This window comes from Ambystoma mexicanum, chromosome 8 (genome assembly GCF_040938575.1).
Source record: "Ambystoma mexicanum isolate Mex_15411 chromosome 8, UKY_AmexF1_1, whole genome shotgun sequence".
Taxonomy (NCBI): Eukaryota; Metazoa; Chordata; class Amphibia; order Caudata; family Ambystomatidae; genus Ambystoma; species Ambystoma mexicanum.
The window spans coordinates 928767108-928784356 of NC_090929.1; positions in this window are offsets into that span (position 1 = coordinate 928767108).

Consider the following 17249-nt stretch of genomic DNA (forward strand, 5'->3'; position numbering starts at 1 on the left):
CCGTTCCACAGTCAAGATCTCGAGGCAAATTCTAGTAGGTGTAGGAAGAGCCGCTTGGAGAAACGAAAGGAGAAACGGGAATGAACGGTAGGAAATATGTTCCCCGCTGCTGTCGACTGGAGAATTGATGAGCAAGGCAACAGTTTCCGGGTGGCCCAGGAACTGGATCCTTTATTAAGACATGCCAGAGCTACGGTCGGGAAGAAGCAGAGCGAGAAAGGTCCTTACTTCATTAAGGATAAGGGGTTGTACTAACGTGTCATCACTGGACACGACAAAGAACCCATTCAACAACTCCTAGTACCCACCAAGTATACTAGGACAGTGATGGAAGTCGCACATCTACAGATAGGAGAAGGTCATCTCGGAGTGGATAAATCTACTCAGAAGATCTTTGCTAGATTCTTTTTACAAGGAGTATATGGTCAAATAACATGTTTCTGTCAACAATGTCCAGAGTGCCAAAAGAAGAATAAAGCTAACGTCAAGAAAGTGCCTCTACAATCCATGCCACTGATATTGGAACCCTTCCATAGGATCGGAATGATATAGTCGGTCCACTAGACCCGACAAGCAGAGGTCATAAGTATTTAATAGTGATCGTGGACTATGCTACCCGATATCCAGAGGCTTTTCCCCTATGCACTACTAATGCACAACAGGTCTGTGACGTCCTGGTTCCTTTCATTGCAAGGGTTGGTATTCCTAAGGAGATCATAACCGACAGGGGCACCGATTTTATGTCTACGGTATTAAAGCAAGTATGTGAGACTCTTCATATAAATCAGATTAGAACAGCAGTATATCACCCACAAACAGATGGGTTAGTAGAAAGGTACAACCAGACCATAAAAGAAATGCTAAGGAAGACCAAGGTACCGGGAGAGCGTAATTGGGATAGACTAATACCTTGGATTCTGATGACCCTGAGGAATACCCCACAATCTTCTACCGGGTTTGCCCCTTTCAACTTTTATTTGGCAGACCGGTCAGAACTCTCCTAGATATCCTAAAAGAAAGTTGGGAGGAACAACCTAACCCGGAAATCACTCTTACAGAGTATACAATACAGTTAAAGGAGAAGGTGGAGAAGCTTCAAGCAGTGGCACAAACTCATCTCCTACAAGCTCAAGTTAACCAAGAACATTATTATAACCAGAAGACGCGTATGAGAAGCTTTCAAGTAGGGGATCGAGTTTTTGTTCTTCTACCTACTTCCGAGAACAAAATGCTGGCTTCCTGGAGAGGGCCTTATACGATTGAGGAAGTCTTGGGCCCTGTAACGTATCAAGTGTGCCAGCCATGAAGGAAGAATCAGTTACAGACATACCACATCAACATGTTAAAGAAGTGGATAGATCCTTTACCAATGGTTGCCATGTTAAATGTGGAGGGAACGACAGAAGAATGTTCTGCTCCCACTGGAGAGAAGGTGGGGAAAGAAGCATTGAATCTCAATACGGAATTGAGTGTAAGTCAAAGGATTGAGCTTTTGACGTTAATAGGAAAATATGCAGAGATATTTTCATCGATACCAGGAAGGACAAAGTTAACTTGCCATCGTATACAAACAACACCAGTAGATAAGGTGCGACTTTGTCCATATAGGATCCCAGAGGCAAGGATCCAAGCTGTTAATCAAGAGGTACAAGAGATGCTCAAATTGGGGGTGATTGAACCTTCCTATAGTGAGTGGTGTTCGCCTCTGGTTCTCGTTCCCAAACCAGACGGAACGTCAAGGTTTTGTATGGACTTCCGGAAGCTTAACATAATATCAAAATGCGATGCATACCCCATGCCACGGATAGAGGAACTATTGGAGAGGATAGGAAAAGAAAAGTTCCTAACGACGATACATTTGACCAAAGGGTATTGGCAAATTCCACTAAATCCGCCGGATAAAGAAAAGACAGCATTTGTGGCACCCACTGGCCTATACCAATTTACAGTATTACCATTTGGCCTACATGGAGCCCCAGCCACTTTCCAACGATTGATGAATTTCCTAATAAAAGGCCATGAAGGTTATGTAGGAGCATAATTAGATGACATCATCGTGTACAGTCAAAGTTGGCAAAACCATCTAAGTCATCTAGAAGCTATTTTCGTACTCTGCAGAATGCGGGGTTACATATTAATCCTAAGAAATCTCATCTAGCGAACTTTCATACTGAATATCTTGGTTATGTGGTAGGACAGGGTCTAATTAAACCGCAACAAGAGAAATTAGAAGCAATACCACGTTTGCAGTTTCCCGCCAATGCTAGACAAGTGAGTGCATTTCTGGGATTTGTGGGGTACTACAGATGTTTCATTCTGCATTTCTCAACGATTGCAGCTCCCTTAATGGATCTGTTGAAGAAATCTACTGTCAACCAAAAAAATTGGAAAACTGAAGAAACTGACAGAGCGTTTAATGAACTTAAATCTGCTCTCTCGAGCAAGGCAGTATTACAATGTCCTGATTTTGATATGCCCTTCTTTTTACATACGGATGCCTCGGGTTTTGGACTGGGAGCTGTGTTGTTCCAGAATAATGGAGAAAAGGAAAGACCCATTTTGTTTATAAGCCGTAAGCTTTTGCCTCATGAGTTAGGATATGCTACTATCGAGAAGGAGTGTCTGGCGGTAAAATGGGCAATAGAAGCCCTAAGGTACTATTTGTTAGGAAGATCATTTACTTTAGTTACGGATCATGCGCCCATAGTGTGGCTTTCCAGGAATAAGGATACAAATCCTAGAGTTTTGAGGTGGTTCTTATCCCTACAACAGTATTCGTTTAAAACTGTTCATCGCCCTGGACGTAAAATGGCACAGGCTGATTTTTTATCCAGAATTCCTGCTCTTCCCGAATGTAAGGGCCCAGAAGGGGAGGTCTGTAATGAATTGAAGGACCAGATGAGAGATCTGACACTGGGGAGCTCCGGTCTGACCCAGCATCACAGCAAGCATAGGATATTTGGTTGATGTCACATGATGATGTCACAAGGGTGGTGAATGCAATTGAGTGACAGAGTTGTTTGTCCAATGGAATGACTGCAGGGGAAGCAAGGTCAATTTCTCTAATATTTACGGTTGAATGATGTGTTGTTGTCTTTGAATAGGAGTTGGCAACGGAGGAAGAAGGACAGTCCTACGAGTGGGCATGTTGATAAAACTGAAATAATAGCATTGCTACGAAGACTCTGTTGCACCTGTTGTGCCCCAGTGCTGTTGCACTTGTTGTGACTGAGAGAAGTTGAAGTGAACAGCCCATTGGCTGAAGTATAAGCCCGTTGGCTGAAATACGTTTGGTGGGAGAAGTGTCCGTATCGCAACCCAGAAGACACGGACCTGCTGAGCAGCAGATCGGCAAGTGTTACAGAGCGAAGCGGCTACCCGCTCCTCCTCCTGGCCTCCACCAACGAGTGGGAGGAGTTCTCTGCTGGGAACGCAATGCGGAAAGGCCGGGAGGGAAACCCCGAACGACGTGTCGTTACGCGTCAGTGATCAGCTGGGAAAAACCAGGCCTCACGGTGATCGACAGAGGAGGCGGGGCCTGGGAGGTGACCTACGGAGGAGAGCTACGCTAGCAGGGGCGGAGAGCTGATCCGAGGGCTGAAGTCAAGCTATCTCAGAGGACACAGCTGAATTCCAACAACGGCCCCGAAAGTAAGTGGAAGTCTGAAGAAGCGAGTGAGAAGCTGTGCTACGCTGATCGTATGAGAGGGACTGCTAGTCAGGTTGCAAATGTAGACGATCAGGAGCATAAATATAAATAACAATTTGGCAACGTGTTGCTGATGTGAAGAGAACGATTGATAAAGGAGGTGCTTTTATATCTTTTGTTGACACTTATACCGAATAGAGACACACGTATGAAAATAAAGCAGCCAGCACTTCAAAGTCTATAAAAAGTGTGTCCGGACAGATAAACAATGCAAACCTGATATGAGTAAAGAGGAAACCTCATGGAGAGGAAAGGACACTAGCTAGGTACTCAGAGACTAATACAATCCAGTCAAGTTTCAACCGAGGAGTCCACAAACCATCTCCAATGCTAGCTGTTTGGAAGGAGCTAATCTGCAAATACAGATGTTTGTTAGAACTATACGAATAAAAACTGTTTGACTTTTTAAAAAATATGTCTTACTGGTGTTTGTCCCAACCGAAAATAGATAACAGGGACATATGGCACCTGGTACGAGTAGCTATCTGAGACACCAAATGCATCACAAATAAGAAGGTTAAAAGATTTGAATGAAAAATGATGGGATCATATGAAACAAACTGACAAATAAAGGAGGACTGGCAGTCGCCCACTCTACTCAATCCTGAATTAGAATAAGATAAACATGATAAACGGTTCTTCATTGCTGGCACCAACTATCACCTGTATGTTGCCTCCACAGAACGTACCTGCAACAGAAATCACGTCCATTGCTGCTTCTGACAATGTCTTATCTGTTATAAAGGTGGATACACCAGCTTGTCTTGACCTTACTCGTGTCTTGCCTAACATAATGGGATGCACCAGTGACTGTGCCATTAACGGCAGGCGTAGTCTAAAGCGTACCTTTATGCTAAATATATTAAGCAATGCCCGCAATTGAGAATGATTATATCAGAAGACATAGAATGGATCACACTGTCCTCGTGCAATAACCAATATATGATTTGTAGGTTCCATTCACATATAATTATAAAATTGATTTGGAAACACAAATCAGACTTTGCCTTAATGGACCTTGTGCCCCGATTATTTAGTTCGGAGGAAGCAGCCAATGATTTTGTTAATACCCCAGACATTGACACACAATCCTTAATTGCATCTATCCCAGGTGATCCTAACCCTACGCCAACCAATGTTGAGATGCTTGTGCACCTTTCATCTCTCACGAGCCCCATTAAAGACCGGTCATGGCTGGCTCCATATATGTATAGATTGGCCTCCATGTCCATGACCACACCCCAACTGTAGCCAAGAAAACATTACAATTCAAACATGGAATAGTTGCAGTTGTAATAACCTATTCTCCTGGATCAGCTTGCTGACTCATTATACTAAACCTGCCATTTTGTTTATCCAGGAGACGATGAAATGTCATCCCTTTTATATTAACGGCTATTCCAGTTTCACTCAACCAGCTATGCTTGGCAATTTAGGTCACCTGGCTGGCCGTCTTGCAATCTTAATTGACAACAACCTGAAAGCATCTACCACAGTACTCTTTAACTCCACGGAACCCCTTGCAGTTGACCTTTATCTGATTGTAACTCAAGTAAAATGTGGAACTTAGATTTGCATCAAAAACTGAGACCTCTCTTATTTCAAACGAAGATTTTCTTCAAAAAGTTCAGTAAATATTCATTAATCCCAACCATCAACTTCTATATACTAAAGGTCGAGACCATTATCTTATATGGTCTCGACCTATGTGTATTGGATTTGGATTTGATGCTTAACCGCATACAACGAGTGGGGTGGAAACAACTTTGGGGTTACCAATGGCACTTCCTAATTCCATCCTTTGGCACAAACTAGGGCTTAGTTCATTGGCATCTAAATTTCAATGGCGTAAACTATCAATTTATGACAAAATGTTAAACCTGCCTAAAAACCCTCTCTATGAAACCTTGGGAACCTGCCCTCATTATTTAAATTTGAGGAGCGCAGGAAAACCTTGCTTTTAAGAATTAATGTATATAACAACGATTTGGACCTGGGTCTTCTGTTGATTAAAAAAAAGGCATTTTGAATTTGACTGGCTCACAACTATTGAATCCAATAACCTTTTCAAGTTACACGCAGAATATTCTCGGTACCCTAAAACAAGAAAACCATGTGCAAAGTACTTAGTGCTTTCTCTTGCGATAAAGAACGGTCAACATTCATGCATTTCAAATGTAATCAATATCATACAATCGAGCGAATATACCGCTGGAAAGAAATTGAGGGCAAATTCACTGACGATCTATGATGCTTTTGTAAATCCAGTCGTGAGTTTGAAACGTTATCTTGTATTGTAATGCAAGCAGTTTGAAATCATGAGAAAAGGGGCATTTGCACAATTTGACTTGAGCACAACGACTTTTGCTAGGGAAATAGTGTGGGCCAGATTCATGTGGGTTGACAGCAACTCCTTAATTATAGCTCCTTCTAAGCTACTAACTGTAAAGACGCCAGTGGGGGGTGTCTGTACTTCCGCTCTCTATCTGGTAGAGGAGAGGCACAGAGGACCCCAGCCAAGATTCTCTATTATTGGTGCGTGGTCGAGCAATCAAGGCCAGCTTCTCAGGAGGTGATGCGGCTGGTTCTTAAGTACAGTGTAGTTCCCAAGCACCCACAAAGGAATGTCCACACACTGTATTGGTTAAAACACAGTCTTTATATAATTAATATTCAAAGGTATCTACAATATCACGATAACTCACGTTGTACTCCGAAAATCAACAATTGTAAATATATACAGTTCTAAAGTGGTACCACTAACGTTATCAGATCTCATTAAAGTGCATTCGGTCAGAATGACACCCAGATCAAAATAAAGAGGAAACCAACAGTAGAGAGAGGAAGGAAAGCAAGATGGTTGAACAATTGGCAGAATACTGGCCCGATACCTAGACCCAGTTCTGTGCGGAGATCCCCCCACCTGGGCAACCTGTAGACGAAAGATACAAGCCCAGTCCATATATTGTTCACACTAGACTTTCCAATAGTTCTGCAACCCCTAAGTACCTTGGTGTTGTAGAGTTCCTCGTCGGGGAATCGATGGACCTTCTTGAGTGCCCTCCCTTTACGGCAGGAGTCACGGGTCGTCGAACGTCCGACGGAGAACAGGTCGAGCTACGACGGTGAAGTGGCCGCGTCGTTCCTAGCGGTGCTCGTTGACGGGGAAGCGTAAACGTCCTGCAAGGAAGAGCCGTGCGGGGCACCTCGGTGTCGATAGTTCTGGACCGCAAAGAGTTTGAAGAACTGTGGCCCAGCAAGGGCATCGAGTCGTCGGCGTCTCTGTGGTCTTTGATTGGCGGGAATCTCACCGGTGGATGCTCCTCGGCACGTCGACGGTCAGACTTTCTCCAGCAGGATACAGCGGCGACGATGCGGACAAGAGCATCCTTGGATCAATGAAGTTCTTAGGCAGACGGGAGCACGGCGGCTCCGGTCGGCAACAGCAGTCGTCGACAGTGGCGGACAACAGTCCGGGCGCTTCTCTTTGGGATTCCGCAGAAGTCCCCGTATCGGGTCGGCAGCCAGTCGAAGGTCTGTCTACCAGGGGCAAAGATCTGCTGGTGCACGATGGTCCCTCGTAGCTCGGGAAGAGGGCGCCTTACCAGGTCCTCTCTGAGTCAGTCCTTGGAGGCACAGTAGCTTTCAGGAGAGCAACAGCAATTCTTCTCGTCCAGCAGGGCTTCAAGGTCAAGCTTCACTCCAGTTACTTGTCGTAGTGGACTTCAGCTTCTGAACACGACTCCTAGCAGTGAGAGGCCCCGAGATATACTGTTGATCTCCCATTCATTCCGCTGGGTCACACTCAAGCATCCAATCATGACTAAGGGCATTCAGGCAGGCAGCCAATCAGGCACACAGTGCATTCAGGCCATTCACTTCTCTCCAGACACTCACAACAAGTTATGTGTAATGGGACAAGTACCGTGCCATTCAACATTCCACACTGCATTCATACCGGTTTCAGGCAGGGCTGTCTCAGTCATTGGGTCAACCACCAGATACTAGACACCCACAACATAGAATGCGTATTTGTCACACACTCCATTCACCCAGGTCCCACCCACAGACGTACCCACAACATACGGTCGTTGAGAAGGCTCCAGCCAGTCTGGTCGGCACTTCCCCACACTACCATATATGGAACTTCCACCCAACAGCCAGTCAGGGGGAAGGGACAGAGTCAGGGCTTCCCGGGACTTCGGGAAGATCAAGGTAACAGGCGATGGAAGGCAAGAGGCCATGGGGGCCATTTTGTCTCCATCAGGAATCTGCCGATTCCAATGACAGGGCCTGGGCTTCCCAAAATTGAGGAGGCTCAGGGCACCCGTCAATTCAGCACGTAGCTGCCAGCAGCCCATACCCTGCTCTGTGGGTCACACACAGGTGCCCAAAAAGATACATAAAGGCAAAGGGTTACACCCCTACCCATGGGTGCCATAAGGGTTTCACATGGGTCTGTTCACCAAACCAAGAGAGAGAGCTGCACCGCCAGGAGTCCCACCTGAACTCCTGCGAGGAAAACACGACATAACACACAATAAAAAGCAGTAAACGACAAGGATACGGAGGCCCTGTCCCTCCGATGCATTTCCAGCAACAGTCGACCCCCCCCAGACTGAGGTTAGGGTGCCTAATCTACCACGAGATAGACACCCTCATCCAGACGGTCAACATACCTTCTGGAAAGGCCATCTGCATTATCGTGACTCTTCCCTGGTCTGTGCTCAATGGTGAAGTCTAGCCCTTGCAGGCTAATGGACCACCTGAGCAGTTTCGGGTTTTCATCCTTCATATGCATAAGCCACTTCAAGGGCTTATGATCGGTTTGGACCTTGAATGTAGACCCGGTAAGGTAGGGTCTAAAACGCCTAAGGCTCAAACTATACTAAAACATTCCTTTTCTACAGTAGCCCACCTAAATTTCCTACCCTTAAGTTGTCTACTGATGAATATGATCGGATGTTCTCTTCCTTTGTTATCTAACTGGGACAAGACAGCTCCAATTCCGGTGTCGCAGGCGTCAGTTTGAACAATAAAGGGCTTGCTGTAATCGGGCGCACACAACACAGGTGCCCTACACAGACTTCCTTTCAAGCTATCAAAGGCCCTCTGACAGTCTTCAGTCCAATTAACCTTCCTAGGCTGTTTGGGCAAAGTCAGAGCTGTCAGGGGTGCAGCTATGGTTCCATAGTCTCCCATGAAATTGCAATAATACCCAGTGAGGCCCAAAAAGGCGCTTACCTGGGTTTGAGTAGTGGGAGTCTCCCAGTCATGTACATCCTGTACTTTACTGGGGAGAGGTTGGATTTGACCCCCTCCTGCCTCATGACCAAGATACGTGACTTTCCCCTGAGCTATCTGGCTCTTGGTGGCCTTGATAGTGAGGTTAGCCCTTTTCAAAGCGTGCAACACTTTATCCAGATGCGTCAAATGCTCTTCTCAGGTGGAACTGTAGATGGCAATGTCGTCTATGTAAGCCACACAAAAGGCTTCCAGCCCACTGAGCGCATGGTTGACCAATCTCTGGAAAGTGGCAGGGGCATTCTTCAACCCAAAAGGCATGACTATAAACTGGTAGAGTCCCTCAGGTGTTGAGAACCCCATCTTTTCTTTGGCATGGTCCGTCAGAGCTATTTGCCAATAGCCTGAGGTAAGGTCAAAGGTGCTCACAAATTTGGCAGCACCTATGGTGTCCACGAGCTCATCAGCCCTGGGCAATGGGTGTGCGTCAGTTTTGGTGACGGCATTGACTCCTCTGTAGTCCACACAGAACCTCCAATCCTTGGTACCTGCCTGGGAACTTGCCTTGGGGACAAGGACAACTGGACTGGACCAGGGACTGGTTGAGGGTTCAATAACACCCACATCCAACATCTTGGCGACCTCATCCTGGATGTGGTTCTTAACTGTATCTGACATACGGTAGTACCTGCTTTTGACAGACACACTGTCACCAGTGTCAATCTCGTGCCTACACCACGGTGTAAGGCCTGGTGTCAGTGAGAACAGAGAGGTGTACTGCCGGAGCAATGTCCTGTAGGCCTTCTGCTGCTCGACTGTCAGATTGGGAGAGAGATGTACACCCTCCACTGAGCCATCCTGAGGGTTGCTATGCAGCAAATCAGGAAGGGGCTCACTCTCATCCTCTTCTTGCTCTGAAGCTAGCAAGAGACATGAGACACCGGCTTGCCTGTGGAAAGGCTTGAGCCTATTAACATGGAATACCTGAGGGGCTACCCCCGAGGCTCCCATCTCAACCAGATAATTGACATCGCCCATCTTGGAGATTGTCCTGAAGGGTCGATCCACTTATCTGCCAAAGCCCGAGGTTTGGTAGGCTTCATCACGAGGACCTCCTGTCCCGGAGTCCAATCCACTTGCGATGCTTTAAGGTCATGCCAGTACTTATTCCATTCCTGGCTGGCCTTAAGATTCGCTGTTGCCTGACCCATCATCTGTGTCATCGTCTGTCTGAGGCCTAATGCATAGTCCCCCACTTGCTTGGCGGGACCTGGAGGGGTGGCTTCCAAACCTTCTCTGATTAAGGCAAGGGGTCCCCACACGGGATGTCCAAAGAGTAACTCAAAGGGGCTGAAACCAACACCCTCTTGAGGTACCTCTCTGTAAGCAAACAGCAGGCAGGACAGGAGAAGATCCCACTTCTTCCTTAGGGGCTCTTCCAAAGCGCCTAGCATGCCTTTGAGAGTTGTATTCAACCTCTGAACCAGACCATTGGTCTGGGGATGGTAAGAGGTGGAGAACTTATAGGTTACCGCACACTCTTCCCACATTGTTTTCATGTAGCTCACCATGAAGTTGGACCCTCTATCAGAGACAACCACCTTAGGGAATCCAACACGGGTGAAAATACCCAGCAGAGCCCTGGCAACCACCTTGGCAGTAATAGTGCTAAGGGTTATAGCCTCAGGGTACCTGGCGGCATGATCGACCAAGACCAGGGTGAACCAATGTCCACCTGAAGTGGGAGGGTCAAGGGGACCGACAATGTCGATGCCCACCCTCTCAAACAGTTTGCGAACCACTGGCAATGGTTGCAGTGGGACAATGGCACTGCCTCCAGCCTTGCCAGACAACTGACAAGTTGGGCAGGTCTGGCAGTGGGACTCCACTTCTACTCCCATTCGGGGCCAGTAGAAATGGGCAGAGAGCCTCTGCTTAGTCTTCTTGGTACCAAGATGACCAGCCAAGGGCACCTCATGTGCCAACTGCAGCAGGAAGGGCCTGTAAACCTGGGGTACCACCAACCTCTTGAGGGCACCAGGTTCAGGCTTAGTGGGCTCACTAACAAGGAGCTCACCCTCCCAATAAATCCGAAATGTCCTAGGCACTTCTCCTTGTGCCTGGGACAGGGCCTGTTTCCTCAGACCCTCGAGAGAGTGGCACTCTCTCTGTCCCATACAGAAGTCTGCCTGGGAGGGTCCCCCTTCAGCTAACAAGCATTGAAGGTCGGGATGATCCTCTGGGTTGAGAGCCACTTCCACAGGAAAGTCTTCTGGCTCTTCTCCGACAGGAGTTGAGACAGGATTCACCACTGGACCCAGCCCGTCCGGAGCATGGATCCCAATGGGTGCTGTCGGAACAGCAGGAAGAGCAGGGTCTCCCTCCACAGAGGTGGCCTTCTTACTTTTCTGTTTCCTTCGCGCCTTGGGTTTCCCCGTCGGCGAGGTTACCGGGCTCTCAGTTGGATCCTGTGTGACCTGCGATCGGGTGGCCGCCACAGCAGCCATGGTAAGACCATCCATGATCATCCCCAACTTGACCAAATTGTTTCCCAACAAAATGCACGTTGTCCTGAACCAGGACCGGAAGCTTCGCTGTCTTGTCTTCAATCGTAATGTTGACTAAGGCTACAGGCGATTATGTGGGAGGCCTACCAGCTAACCTGGTGGTTCGCAGAGGAGCACCTACATAGTCCGCTGGCTTGAGCAGGGTCCTGTCCACCACTGTCATGCTAGCCCTAGTGTCTCTCAACCAGTAGAAGGCTGGCCATTCATGAGGACACTTCTCAAAAACCTACGAGTGTTCTGTGGGATACTCGCCAGTACTTCTGCGTACTGGTCCCAGGCCCCAAGGGACACTAAGGAAATCTCTACGGGAGCACCGAAGGTGATCCCAGTAGAGGAGGGGAGGACAGTGGCCTCCACATCAGGTACGGAGTAGGGATAGGTCAGGCTGACAGCCCGGACTCCAAGTGCCTTACCTTTACACTTGGGGTCACCCCTTCAGTGATCCAGAGCCCCACAATCCCAACATGTGCCAGGAGTGCGGGGTACGGTACTGAGACCACTGGGACCCTGCTTTGCAGCAGGTAGACCACTACTCTTACTCCTAACCACAACAGGCTTATCTCAACTAGGTTTTTGGGTCTTCGGAGAGGAAGGTTTTGATTTAGCTGACTGTGACTGCTTTTGGGACTCCTCAGCTTTCTGAGAGGCCCCCTTTTCTTTGGCCTTGTCCTTCCCACTGGAGTCCTTAGGGGACACCCAATGGGAGACCCACTTGTCAGCCAACCTAGCCAGCTTAAAGGGGTCCAAAATGTTCTGGTCAGCAACATACTGACGTAACTCCGGTGAACAGGCTTCCGAAAAATGCTCAAAAAACAAGAGGTGGGACAATTCAGCAAATGTTTTCACTTTGTAACCATCAATCCACCCCATCATTTTCGTGTGCGCAGCACTCACACAGTCAATCCAAGACACATTCTCTTGTTTCTTAAAATCCCTGAACCGTTTAAAGTATTGGGTAGGCGTTTTGCCAAACTTGGCTATTAAAGCAGACTTCATGCACTCATACTGACCTCTTTCTTCCACACTCAGTTTCAGAAAACAGTCATATCCAGTTTGAGGCACTCTGCTTAACAAACACTTAGCCCAATCTCTCTTGTCAACATCATGAATTACACAAGCCATTTCAAACGCTTCAATCCATTGTAGGATTTCAGAACCCTCCGCATACACACCAACCAAATCCTTCATAAACTTGCTGGGGACCTGACACTCTCAACTGGTTTCGCTGAAGTCTCCACTCAAGCTTTCTCTAACTGGATTCACTGACATTCAGTGTCCTTGTCTTTGAGTTCAAGATCCCTATTTTTGAGTTCAAGATCTCGATAATTGAGCTCCACTTGTTGTGCCAACTCCTCTTTCTTAAGCTCAGCATCTATTTCCAACTTGCGATATTCAAAGGCCAATTTCATCCTCAATAACTCAAGTTCTAAGGAATTGCTGGGGTTCGGAACAGAAGCAGCCGGAATGGTGGCATTCCCAGAATCAGATTCGGCGACAACCCTCGGGGTAGAGTCCTCATTGGTTGCATACCCCCCTTCAAGAGCTTCACAATCAGTCTGGTAGTCCACCAGGGAGGCTATCAGCTCAACCCTAGACTTATCCACAAAGTCTAACTCCCTCGGTTCACAAGCACTCTGGAGAGCCTCTAAGCTCATCCAAGTCAATTTATCATTGGCAATAGATTCCATTGCTTGTAATGCAGTTATCTTGTACACAACTAAACCTTAATTTAACAAAGTGCAGATATCCTTCATAAGTGGCACGGTTATACACTGATTCTTAAAACCATAAGCATCCCACCGCTGCCACCAATGTAAAGACACCGGTGGGGGGTGTCTGTACATCCACTCTCTATATGGTAGAGGAGAGGCACAGAGGACCCAAGCCAAAATTCTCTATTATTGGTGCGTGGTCGAGCAATCAAGGCCTAGCTTCTCAGGAGGTGATGCAGGCTGGTTCTTAAGTACAGTGTAGTCCCCAAGCAACCACAAAGGAATGTCCACACACTGTATCGGTTAACACACAGTCTTTATATAATTAATATTCAAAGGTATATACAATATCAAGATAACTCACTTTGTACTCCGAAAATCAACAATGGTAAATATATACAGTTCTAAAGTGGTACCACTAACGTTATCAGATCTCATTAAAGTGCATACGGTCAGAATGACACACAGATCAAAATAAAGAGGAAACCAACAGTAGAGAGAAAGGAAAGCAAGATGGATGAACAATTGGCAGAATACTGGCCCCGATACCTAGACAAAGTTCTGTGCGAAGATCTCCCCACCTGGGCAACCTGTAGACGAAAGATACAAGCCCAGTCCATATATTGTTCACACTAGACTTTCCAATAGTTCTGCAACCCCAAAGTACCTTGGTGTTGTAGCGTTCCTTGTCGGGGAATCGACATCCGACGGAGAACAGGTCGAGCTACGACGGTGAAGTGGCCGCGTCGTTCCTAGCGGTGCTCGTTGACGGGGAATCGTAAACGTCCTGCAAGGAAGAGACGTGTGGGGCACCCCGGTGTCGAAAGTTCTGGACCGCAAAGAGTTTGAAGAACTGAGGCCCAGCAAGGGCGTTGAGTCATCGGCGTCTCTGTGGTCTTTGGGTGGCGGAAAACCCACCGGTGGATGCTCCTCGGCGCGTCGACGGTCAGGTCTTCTTCAGCAGGATACAGGGGTGACGATGCAGACGAGAGCGTCCTTAGATCAATGAAGTTCTTAGGCAAATGGGAGCACGGCGGCTCCGGTCGGCGACGGCAGTCATCGACAGTGTCGGACAACAGTCCGGGCGCTTCTCTTTGGGATTTTGCAGCAGTCTCCGTATCGGGTCAGCAGCCTTTCGAATGGTCTGTCTACCAGGGAGCTTTGGCAAAGATCTGCTGATGCACAATGGTCCCTCGTAGCTCAGGAAGAGGGCGCCTTACCAGGTCCTCTCTGGGTCAGTCCTTGGAGGCACAGCAGCTTTCAGATTGTGAAGGAGAGCAACAGCAATTCTTCTTGTCCAGCAGGGCTTCAAGGTCAAGCTTCACTCCAGTTACTCGTCGTAGTGGACTTCAGCTTCTGAACACGACTCCTAGCATTGAGAGGCCCCCAGATATACTGTTGATCTCCCATTCATTCCGCTGGGTCACACTCAAGCATCCAATCACGACTAAGGGCATTCAGGCAGGCAGGCAGCCAATCAGGCACACAGTGCATTCAGGCCATTCACTTCTCTCCAGACACTCGCAACAAGTTATGTGTATTGGGACAAGTAGCGAGCCATTCAACACTCCACACTGCATTCATACCGGTTTCGGGCAGGGCTGTCTCAGTCATTGTGTCAACCACCAGATACTAGACACCCACAACATAGAATGCGTTTTCGTCACACAATCCATTCATGACATACGGTCATTGAGAAGGCTCCAGCCAGTCTGGTTGGCACTTCCCCATACTACCATATATGGAACTTCCACCCAACAGCCAGTCAGGGGGAAGGGACAGAGTCAGGGCTTCCCGGGACTTCGGGAAGATCAAGGTAACAGGCAATGGAAGGCAAGAGGCCATGGGGGCCATTTTGTCTCCATCAGGAATCTGCCGATTCTAATGACAGGGCCTGGGTGTCCCAAAATGGAGGACGCTCAGGACACACCGTCAATTCAGCACGTAGCTGCCAGCAGCCCGTAGCCTGCTCTGTGGGACACACACAGGGTTACACCCCTACCCATGGGTGCCATAAGGGTATCCCATTGGTCTGTTCACCAAACCAAGAGAGAGAGCTGCACCGCCAGGAGTCCCACCTGAACTCCTGCGCGGAAAACATGACAGAACACACAATAAAAAGCAGTAAAGGATAAGGATACGGAGACCCTGTCCCTCCGATGCATTTCCAGCATCACACTAACTTTCATCAATGACAAGTTCGAATTGATCAATGACATCTTGCTACATACTGGTGTATGAGCTGACAGTTGCAGTGATGTGCCTATTGATTGCACCCTACCAGAGTGCTTTATTTGCTCTGATCAACTGGACCTTATATTGTTTATATGCTATGGGATTATGACCATGTGTGTAATATTGTAAGGTGAATGGGTTTAATCGTAGATTGCGAGCTACCATCTCACGGGCCAAAGCACTATCTGACTTCTTTCAGTTGTATAGGCTTCCTTTGTTGATTATAGTAAAGATTATATGTTGTATAGACACATTTATGGAATATTGGTTTATCAAAATCAAGGAGCTATATGTTACTGCTGCTATGCTTACTACATCTCTTTAGACCCAGATTGTAAAATGATTGTGTTTAGGATATGTCGTAAAATATAAAAAAATGCTATATTGAGTTTTCATTTTTCTAAAATTGTGAAATGAGTTGTGAAAATTACTTAGATGTCTTTTACATGAATTTTTTATATGAAATTTTCATTTTTATATGGCGTTACTAAGATGACTTTTATTCGTATTTTTATATGAAACTACTCTTATAAACATATGTATATATGGATGTGTTGAGTTGTAAAGGTTTATTCGTAAACCACAAACAATAAATTAAGAAAATAATACAAGAAAAACAGTATAAGGAGACAGCAGAGGAGATAATAAAAATGTTCACAAGTGTAGAAACACCTGTCCTCCAAAATGCATGGGCAGATGGCGCAAACATCATATTCTCAACTGTTGCAGCAACAGCCATTCTCTCTTAGGCTGGGGGTTCACAGCATGCTCAGGCAGCAAATGCCCAGCAGCCGATGTCTGATCAATGAGCAACTGCTCAGCAGCAGCAGCCTGTAGGGCCACACATGCAGGAGGAAGGGTACCATCAGCATATGCTGTCATACCAGACTATGGGGAGTTGGCTATCCCCAGGTTTTCAGAAATACCCTTATTGCTTCTGTGCACTGCTTCTCTAGGTAGCGTAGTAATGCATGGTTGCAACTTGATTTACATTATAAGGCCTACTGCTGCTTTCCTCTGACTAACCAACTCCTTTCTAAAATATCCTACCACTTAAAACTACACTAAACCCCACAGAGGACACCACAGGCCTAGCCATTAGCACATCAACACTAACTGAGTCACAACTACAACTACTCTCTCCTCTTTAGCCCTGTCACACTCTCCCACATCAGTGGCTTGCCAGACCCAGAATGCTGTAGACGATCAGATCTTGGGCTCTTACCCATGGATAGCACACTCCCCAATTTCTATGCCAAACCGAGAGAACACAGATTGGTATTATGGAACTGGATACTTCCAACCTGCACACATAAACACCACAGGTGTTGCATCTGTCTTCCCCTCTGTCACACTTATGAACCCTACGCTGCTTATTTCTTACAGAGCCAAGCGCAGCAAGGACACTGATAGTGGCAGGTGGGCACTATGCAAGACCACCTACATTTCATTACATTCTCTAACAAGAGTACCAATTATGGAAAATAAACCTTCAACAATCCAAGCACCACTGAGAGGAGAACCCAAATGTAGAATCACGTACTGACTGTACATGTCATGTGGATTTCCGGATACCTAAGGTACTAGTTAAAGAATTCACAAACACTACAGTGGAACTGCAAAGGTTTGTTGAGGAGCAACAAACAGTTATTCAATGTTACAACTCATCATGACCAGACCTGAGCCAGCTCACAGGAGTCATTATGTCAAACTCAGGCCATGCAAAGTCTTGAACAACGGATTCAATGAATATTAATTGGTCAGAGGACAGGATGTGAGTTA